Genomic DNA, 10887 nt, shown 5'->3' on the forward strand with positions numbered 1-10887 from the left:
GCCGACTTCTCTCCATCCCCTTTCTTCTGCTCTCTGTTATTCTTTCTCCCTCTCTGTGTCATAAGTTCAGACTGACTTATTTTCCCTCGAGACATACTCAAGATGTTATATTTTCTTTTCATTACATGGTTCAATAAAGGAGACATTATGAAAATATTTTTCCCCCTAAACTGAAAACCGTCACCCTGTGTGTCATTTGAATTACGTCGGTCGTATTGCATTTTTCCCTAAAGGACAAGAAAATGTGATGTCATGTAAGTTTTAGAGACTCCTAGGGAAAAGGAACACTAAAGTATGATAACACATAAGTAACCAAAAGGATCCACACACACACATGTATATTTATTCCGTTAACAGTTCTACTCCACTGTTTATCGTGTTCGTTGTAGACTTTTGATCAAGCACTTTATAGAAGGGATGTTGAAGAGAGAAACTGTCACATTACAGGCCAGCATTTGATCAAGGAACAAGGCAAAAGGACCTGAAAGCAAGGTATCAAGAAGGCAGGGGTGCCGTGCAATAATTTGAAGTGTCTTTATTAATATGAATGCTAATCCTATTAAAACTAATGCTTATTGTAGACTCATTCAATCAATTTATCATTTACAAAGCATTCAAATAATAAATAAAACAAGTACAGTCTTTCTCTGATGTAATGTTATAGACATCCAATCGAACATATTTTAATTCTACACCGCAATCACAAAGACAATCATCTAGTTCATTGAAGACTACCTGAGTGCTGAACTATGAAAGCAGGCTGTACGGAGGTACAGCTCATAACTGGATATTATTTGAGATTATGTACTGAGATGAAGCAAATTGTCATCTATGTTGCATGTCACTAAACAGTTTTTTTTTGGTGTAGTTTTGAAATGTATTCTAGCAAATTAGAAAACCACTATTTCTTTTCATCTCCTCCTTTACTGTCTTTTTACTAACCCCAACAGATGTTTTAGTAGGAAGAGGAACAGCTGGCTGCGTCCAGGCTGTTTATTCTCTCCTTTTTTCTTCTGTTCTTTTTCTTGTCCTTTTCATTTCAGCAGTTATAAACAGAGGGTCCCAATTCCTAAAATATTTATCTTCCAATTTTATTTTCTAGAATAATAAAGTGTTTTTGGTGGATGTTTTGTGGATGCCGTTGGAATACTTTGAGTAAGACAAAGCTTCTCTTATAAGTAAATAATGATGAATGAAACTCTTGTCATTCATCATTATTTACTCTCGTTGACTCACCAATATTGATGTGTGTTGCTGCTGCGTATGTATGTGTTCCCATTTGTGTTGTGTGTGCTGAGGGGATCGTCTGAGGCAGTTTCTGAAACCCCTCTTCATTTGTGAGAACATTATGTAACTTTGTGAGCCATCACACACATGCACACATGCTTGCACGTGCACACACAGGTGCAATACATATACATGCACACTTTAGGCAATAGGGTCTTTTCCACATTCTACTGTGTCTTTGTAACTTCTATACGCAAGTAGCAGTACATGCGCTATAATGTTCATCTTGTTATCAAAATCTGCTCACAGAAATCTCACTCTTGGGTAGAATAATTCAGGTAGAGTCTTCCATAACGTTTCAAATGTGCACTGTGTTCGTCAAGTGTCCCGCTCCAATGATGTCCTCATCATTAGATTTAGAGGATTGACAGAATTGTTATCTTTAATCCCAACAAGTCACGCAGCATTGCATGTTATTCTAGGATGTCCTGAGTTTGTCCAATCAGGATGAGAGTGATGGCTTGGGAGATTGAAGCCTGCATGCTGCGAACAAGAAGAGAGAACAATTGCTATTGTTGCTCACTTGCATTACATACTGAGAGAGTGACACACGAAAATATGTAAATGGTTAATGACATTATAATTTTAATATTATTCTTAAATATTTCCCACTGTGTTTTCAGCAGGTGATTTTGGATACGATTACACAACATGGCACAAGTGGAATCAGGGATCATCTGATTTGAAACAGGCTATCCAAATGATTAAAAAACAGCAAGGTGGCTTATTGAGGAGAAACATGTGTTAGGGTCTCACTAATTGCTAGGCGTGAATATAATGATATATCAATTTGGATACATGTATTGATTGGTAAACAACTATAGAAATGAAGCGATCAAAACGCAAAACATTGACAAACATGGTCATCTCTCAGATATGCCATTATGTTAAAGCTATTGTTTTCCTTTAAATTGTCAAAAACATTGAAATTGATTTGTATGTCTTATTGCTTTCGGTGAAATATAACTAAATGAAAATAATACTAATATTTGTTCGAGCTTTCGTCTGCTTCGTAAGAATGATTTAATAATATACACATCTTTCACATGTGCCCCAATATGCACATATATAATAACATCCCAGAATAACCCCAACAATATTTGACATACTGGTAACCATTGGCAAATTTCCCTCCCTCCAGGCAAAAGTCATTGAAGATGAGATGATTCATTTAAGTGAATTTGAAATCTCTTTATCATTCTCAATGGCAGCATGCTGCCATTTTGTCATGCCAACTCTTATTATTATGATATAACATATTCTGGTGTCAATTTTAACTTTCACTGATCATGCTGTCATCCTTCCACTTCTCTCCCATCTCCTGAGCCTCCTACTTCGTGTCCTTCCCTTTCAACTTAATGTCATTTTTACTTCCCGCTGATCATCTGTTCTGGAACATCATCATGCTTGGATCTCTGCCTCATAATCTCTTCTTTCTGATGGCCTCTCAACCCACATTACATCACTTTTTACTCTCTTACCTAACCTATAACTATATCCCACTATTTGGTCTCTATATCATTTCATCCCTTTTTATAATCCCTTCATCCTCCAAACTTTTCTCTACCTCAATTCCATCATGCGTTCCTCAAGCCTCCCTTATATTTTCACAGTCACCTAATTCTTTTATCCCCTTTCATCCTTCTTTTATTCAGTCAGGTGAACTCCTCTGTCACATCTCTCTCAGATCCCACCTGGGGGTGTATCATCTGTTCTGGTGGAGTCACATCTGAGAGAGACACAAAATCCCCTGTTCGCATTGTGTCCGATCACTTTTATGTTTTCATGTATATTACAAAACACAACCTGTGCTCATCAGAACATGCACGCACACTCATGGCAGTAGGTCGAACACTTTGTCCTTAAAGAGTGCATGGTCATCTTCTCTCTCCCTCTCTGTGTCGCTCTCTTTCTCGCTCACTCTCCATCCCATGCCTTCGCACTCCCTCTCCATAACATCGAGCAAGGTCTCATTAAAGTGATCTTTCACTCTTGTGTGGGATCTCTGTCTCAGTCACAGTTTAGAACACGAGGACATTGGGAACCTTTTTTCTGACTTCACGTTCAGACCCCTGTAGGTACAACTTCTCTTTTACTTCTTGCCCTCAATCTTTCCTTCCTCTCTCTTTTCCCTCTGTTAACGGAGTAGTTACCTGATGAAAAATGTAACTGTACATACTGAAGCCAAATATGATTTTTGTACCTGCAACGGATTGATCTTAATTGTTTTAGTCATTTCAGAAGTAGGTAACTGTGATGGATAATGAAAAACAGGCTCGAAATTATTGCAACTGTAATGTCTGCATAATTATATTTCTTTGATTCATTTGCGTGGGTTTGGATAAAAGTACTCACATGGTGTAAGATTGTTTAAGATTGGAGATATTGCTGTGGGTCTTTGTTTCATCATCAGCAAAACTGAGTTTTCTCAAATTCATCATTTCCTTGGTACATTTTATACTTGTTATTTTTTTATGCTGATTGCTAACGTCTCACTGAACATTCTCGCTTTGATTGTCCTCAACTGACTGACTATGTTAGCAAATGGGAAGCCTCTATGAGTGGTACAGCTGGTGTCAGCTTTCTCAAACTTGTTTTGACTGACAGAAAAAAGTATAAAGTGAAATATAGTCAGGTTCTATTGTCTTCTTGCTGTTGTTGTCCTATTCATGTTTTCAGTTACCAGTATATAACAGTCAAAAGTCAAACTTCAAAATACTGCATGAATTTCTAAATAAAAATAACAATTCCTCATTTCTTTTCCGCAATTAAACATTTCATCTTTAGAATTTAAAATATTCATTTGACAGTAGGAAATTGAAAAAGTAAATTGGCAATTGATTAGATCAATTGATATTAATAACCTAGTGGTCTATTATCTGCATATGCACAGTATTGGTAATTATTTTCAGGTTGTTCCTATAATGGTTAAAATTGAATTATGCAGAATGTTATATTTTAAATACGTTTTTTTAATGCTTGCAAATAAATTCACTATTCATGTAAACAGTTTTACAAATCCCCTTTTTTGTTCAAAATGTTAAATCAAGAGAGAAATCAAATCGCATTAAATATCTTTACGATGCTGTATCAGTGAATCGTTTCATTTTGCCAATTAACAAATTAATTAATGTGTTCCAATATTCAATAGGCAATACCAATAGCTTTATGCTGTGTTTGTTAAATCTATCAATATCATGTCACATCAAAATCAGATGTCACACCCATTTTGTGTACTGACTGCATCGTGCAAAGCGGACACATGCACATGGCAACTTGGCATTTGTACCACCTATCTTGTGAGACACTGACAAGGAAATTTGATGACAGATATCCCTGTTGTATAGATCCAAGCTTAAATACTTGACACATACAACACATAAAATGCTCTTCCGCAATAAACTTGAAAACAAGAATGACACTGGTGTCCTTGTTGTCACGTCATTGTGTCTTAAATTTTCCCTCAAGTCAGAGGGTGTAAAAGCAGACTCACAAGAGGGCTGGAAGCTCAAAGCAGGAACTCAAATGAATTAAGACACTACACAGTGAGCAATGAACATGTTTGCAGACAAACAAATTATGATGACACTCACACTGTTGATTAATATTTGGACATCAGGTGCCCCCCAGCTATATCTTCAAGCTTAAATGTAGAGTGACATATCCTCAAAATGTTCCCCAGTGCCTTTGCAGCCAACCCAAGTAAATGCAGATTTGACTTTCATAATAGTCATGGGGCTAATGGTGGACTTGGGCTTTAGCTTGATGAAACACTCCCAAGTTTAAGGGTCAGAATCAGTTGAATAAGTCACCAACAGTTATTAATGCTCACTGAACAGACTGTGTGACTGAATGCGCAATGTGAATGTATTGTTGTGGACTTATCTTGTCTTTTTACTGTGGCTGGGTTCCAAAAAAGATTAAGGTTACTCAACACCTCTTTGCAAGTCTCATTCCACAGTAGATATGTTAGATACAGGAGTAAATATTGTAAATTGTAGCTATTCATTGTTTGTCATCTTTCTTCACTGGTTGACTGGGTGCTGTGGATAACATTTCTAGACACACACATCCAGCTAAGCAAAATCTTGTCTTAATTCCCTGCTTCAGTAGCTTGCTCACTGACTTTCTATGCAAGTTTTTGCGTGAGGATAGCCAAAACCTTCCAACATGTGGCACTTTGTTAATCCCATAAGAATTAAATCCACTGAGATGTGGATTTCTCTTTACTATACAGTAGAACTTCTGAAAAACGGCATAAGTGCAATGAAGTGTTCAGTGAAATTGTTGTTGCTGTGTTTGCCTGGAGCCAAAATAATATTTGACCATTGTAGACGGGAGATTTTTTGCATACTAAGGGACTCACCAGGTCAGCCAAAGACATTGTTTATTTTAAGAAGGTCCTGAACTATCACGCGTTGAGAATGAGACGCATGCATTTCTGGAAGTCTGGCGCCTTTCGCCACACCTTACATTTCTCACAAAATCCCAAAATGTAATTCAACTATATAGATACATAAAATGAAGTTGCCTGATCTTAAAACCACTGCATGTACATTTGCCTGTAGCCGTCCCGTTGATCTCAAGAACGTCTTCTGTCAGCTGTCAATCCGCCAGCATATACTACACGGAACCTGGGCATTGTCCACCCTACAGGTCACATGTGGCCCTCTGGGCATTTCTGTGTGGCCTGCCATATGACCCATAAATAAAAATGTAAACAAGTATTTTTTTTTCTGTTCATGCAACACAATTTCTTTGCTTTCAATCTGAAAAGCTGAACATAGTAATGGTGAGTGAGTATGCTGCTGTGCATCTTCAACTTGCAAAGATCCAGTGTATCTTTTTTGGAATTTAATCTATGTACAACAAATAATTCTATAAAGCAGGGGTTGGGAACCTTTTTGACCGAGAGAGCCATAAACAATTCATACTTTTAAATGTAGTTCCATGAGAGCCATACCCAAAATTTAAAAGTAAAAATATGTGTGATTTTTGTCATTTAAACACTTTTAAAGTACAATAAGTATCTAAATTCTTAGTTTACAGATCAGCAGAGAGCCATATGCACCCATCAAAAGAGACATGTTTGGTTCCTGCTATAAAGCCAAAAATAACTGTTATGTTCAGCGCTGAGCATTTTAGATTTTGAATATCACCTTTCTACATTTGTGATTGAGGTGTTTGCTAAAGGTTCATACTTTCTTCTTCCCATTCTTCTCATTTCCACCCCCTTACCCCAATATAGCATTTTCCAGCTGTGAGTGGTGTCTTCATGGATTCTCCCTATAATGGTAATACGTCCTTGCAGACGTCCACTTCCAACCTCAACACCGTCTACTCCCGACCTTCGGAGACGGACGATGATGGCAAAGTATCCAGTGACACGATTTGGCTGTGGATTGCTGTCCTGGCAACCATTGGCAACATAGTGGTGGTAGCTGTGGTTTGTGCCTGTGCCTTCTGACAAGATGTGGAGGCTAAACAAGGATTTTCAAGGAGTCTTGTACATCTGGAATATATTTTTTCTAGAATAAGAGACAATAGCCTTACTTTTATTTTTTTGCACAATGAAATATAAAACATACACATTCTTATAAATGTATTTTTGTTGTGTCAATATATAAAGCAGTTAGAAAACTGGATTTGAAGGACAGCTTAGTTTAGGTAACAACAGATGTCACACAATGTTCTCTATTGATCAACATTCAAAGCAAAACCTCAGCTCATGTAATATCAACAGTTTATCAGAAAATCCTCAAGGTGACCTTGCCTTATATTTTTTTAAAGTTTTTCTTTGATTTAATTTTTACCAGATTTTCAAAAGCCAATTAGCAGGCAATGGACACCCTGAATTGATTGCCAGGCAATCGTGGGCCACAATGAAAGGGACACCCAGTCTCGCACACAACCAGACCGCCATCGTGTGGGAGTTAAACCTAAACAAAATCAGGCAAAAGAACCACTGCACCATTGCATGGCTTTCAACTTAAATAGTTTTGAATTTAATCAAACTCTCTTAAAAAGTAATTTCAACTTACCCTGTTATTCTCTAAATATGTGTTTAACCTAAGACCAAGACAAAAAGAGCTGCCTCTTTTATAGTTATCTTTTTGACTCAGTTAATGAGGGCCTCTGGTGGCCACTGTCTTTATAACTCCTGGCAGTAGTGAAATGGTAGTGAACTAAGTCGAGTATAATGACAAATGTGGTTCGCAGTAAAAGAAAAAGTAAAGACATTTGTTCAAATACTGCACTCACTCATTCTATGGCAGGTTTAAAAACTGAAGAATGAGTCATTTCAGTCAGCATTTACTATAGTAAACTGAAGCTTAGTTTATAGTCTAATGGAAATTACAAGTATATCCCCCATATGACTGCATTCTTAAATATGGATTGGCACTTATCTCAATTGAGATCATATAATGAAAACTGCCATCATCTTGTCAGTTCTCTCAGAGCAATAAACTGCAAAGTCCCTCTTCATATCTTATTCCCAGCTTCCGATACCATTTTTCTCTATCCCTCACTCACTTAAGGGTGTGCCAGAGGGAAGCCTCCCCATGGAGTCCATTAGTGTGAGTTTAAACTTGTCATGTCAATTTTGGTCTTAGATGGGTTTGCGGGCAAAAAAAAAGACCCAAGCTTACCTCAAAGACATAAAGGAGCTGGCAGTAAGAGCAAATGGGCCAAGAAGAAGCTCAAAAGTTTGACAATTAAGACAAAAGAAAGGAGTGATGAGTTAAACACATGCACATGACTGACAAAACCGGGCCCATTAATCACTTCTAAATTGAGGCATGCCAAGGCAGGTTATAATTAAAAAAAAACACGAAGAAAATGATGAACTACGTTATGACATGTTAAAGAACAGGAATTAAGTGAAAGAATTAAGAAAAATGAGCTTTTGACCAGGAAAATCCTTGTCTCATTATGACAGCAACAAATGATCCTTTGACCCCAGTATTTTAAAGTATAAGTTGATCAAAAGGGTTCATTGTATGACACAGTATTTGTTGCAGGCCTGCGAGCAACCGTTCAGGTCCGCAGGCACTAGCACTGATCCTATTAATAGTTCGTCCTGTTAGTTCATATAATAAAAAGTGCAGTGGCTTTGTAGCTGTGCGATTAGTCAAAGGTCAAATTGCCATCGTCCATGACCCGTTGACTCTCAGTCGCATGTCAAGTCAATAATCTGTAGAAGCATGGAACATTCAGCCTTTCGGACTCCAACGAGAAGAGAGCATGGACCATGATGGATAAAACTAAATGTTATCAAGCTTGGATTACATCACATCCTCCAACAAAATCATAAACTGTCCCCTCTCCTACGGTGAAGACAACACACATCCGTGATCCAACCAACCATCAATAAAATGTATATTAATCTTAAAAACCGATTTACTGTATTTTAACTGGTCAATTGCATGAAATCATTCAAACATTTGCTTTTCAGGGATTTCTTCAGGGAGCTGGAGCCTATCCTAGTTTACATTAGGGGAGAGGCATTTGACTCCCCGTACTCGTCGCCAGTCATTCTGTGGGAATAGAGAGATAGAAAGAGACAACCTTCCGTACTTGCATTTATAGTGTCACTGAATGGGAATTGAACCAATGCTGTCAGAATGAAAGTTAGGTGAGTTAAACATGGATTCTTCATTGTCGGATTTAGTACTTCAATGTTCAATGTTTTTTATTCATTCCCCAAAGGTATATACAAAAACATCCATTCATTTATTTTCCGAAGCATTTTTTTTTACATTAAAAATAAAAGTGAGGCTGCACAATACTCGAGTAATTACCACATAGTTCTGAATGAGGGTTAAAGCACTGGTGGATTCCGACCATTTTGAGTGGAGTTTGCATGTCCTTCCTCTGCCTATGTGGATTTTGCCCAAATACTCCAGTTTTCTCCCATATTCCAAACACATGGATGGTAGGCTGATTGAACACTCTAAATTGCCCCTAGTTATGAGTGTGAGCGTGAATGGTTGTCTTTTGTCTCCTCGTGCCCTGTGATTGGCTGGCCACCGATTCAGGGTGTTTCCTGTCTAGTGCCTGTATAGTTAGCTGGGACAGGCTCCAGCACCTACCGCGACCCTTGTGAGGATAAGAGAAACAGACTACAAATGAATGAATAATTTGTTTTAGATGTTTATTTATTTGTTTATTTAATTTAAGTACATATTCTGTTTGAATAATTGGTATTAAAGGGTTACTAATTTATTTGTATACTACACACCTGGAGTTCCAAATCTAGAAACCAAAGGTATTAGGTTTTGCTTTTTTTGTTTTTTTGGGCTCCCGCTAGTATGAAAAGTTGTTATGTAGCAAATGAAAAATCTGATGACTAACTCGGACTCATCTTTTGTACCCCCATAAACAGATCTCCAGGGTGTGACTCATGCTTAATGTTGGGCCGACCACAGTGTCATTGAAGATTGGACATTTTTTCTCTTACTAACACTGATTAAATTAGTGTCGAGCAATGCATTGAGCAAACAAACTGTCTTGTTGAATGCAATTTGTTATAATGTCACATCATATTATAGACGTAACTTAACATGCATGATTGATATATTTAATTTCTTTATGTTTCTCAGGGTGTCAATATTTTGTTTTTGATACAAACATTTAGAGAGTTATTAATCCAAAATGTGTTAATGTTTTGGTGCAGATTCACAATAAGACTACCCTGTAAATAATAACACACCTATCCACACCTATGTGTAAAATATCTTCAATAAAATAATGTGATGAAATGTGATGGTTGTTTTTCTTATTGGGAGTTCATTGAACTTTCTTTGAACTTTGCACTATTTTGTGTCCTCATATTGTATGAAGAAGGAAAACAAAAAGAAATGCTTAGATAACGAAGAAGGCGAAAATGCAAGGCCAATTTGAGAAGTTCACTTTGTCCCTGGGGCAAACCCAAACAAATGTATTGAGTTTGGCAGAGGAAAGAAAAAAACACAAAAGACACAAATAAAAAAGACTAAGTGATATGCATAGTCGAAGTGGTCAACAGAAGCACCGTGGTAACCAAGTAATGACTCCACCAACAGCAAATGATGACCTTGAATGATGACCCAGAAATAGTCAAAATAGTTGACGCACAGTACCATTAAAAAAATTCTACATTATCTTGCAGACACAACCTCTTGCATTCATTGTTGCACTTCCAGTGTGATAGCATTGGGAAGAAAAAAACACGACCTCCATTTTAAACCTTGAGAGTGACAACAATAATCATAATCTTGCAGTTGTTATGACCACCTGCTTTGGGGGAAACTCAAGATGCCCTCCATGGTGCAAATCAACTATGTTTTTGTGGCTTCACACAATAAAAAAAGAAATTCTACTGCCAGGTAGAGACTGTATTTCTGACACTTTCTTTACCAACTACCCCAGGACTTAAGTAAATCACAAGGCAGAAAACTAACAAAGCTGTGTGAAATCAAGTTCTTTAAACTATTAATGCCTAAATAGCCAAAACACAATAGTTTAATATTTAATATGACCCAAATGATATTTTACTTTTTTTTAATTTTATACCAACCTTATTAACACTAATGCACTTTTAGATAAACATGTCATTTA

General features: G+C 37.1%; 1 long non-coding RNA gene across 1 annotated transcript; it reads left to right on the forward strand.

Moving 5' to 3' along the window:
- Positions 1-6763: 6763 nt before the first annotated feature.
- On the forward strand, positions 6764-10054 carry LOC144084008 (uncharacterized). Its single transcript, XR_013303681.1, has 2 exons — positions 6764-8923; positions 9674-10054. It is a non-coding gene; the product is annotated as an uncharacterized LOC144084008 (long non-coding RNA).
- Positions 10055-10887: the final 833 nt, after the last annotated feature.

This window comes from Stigmatopora argus, chromosome 10, assembly GCF_051989625.1.
Source record: "Stigmatopora argus isolate UIUO_Sarg chromosome 10, RoL_Sarg_1.0, whole genome shotgun sequence".
In the NCBI taxonomy this organism is placed as follows: domain Eukaryota; kingdom Metazoa; phylum Chordata; class Actinopteri; order Syngnathiformes; family Syngnathidae; genus Stigmatopora; species Stigmatopora argus.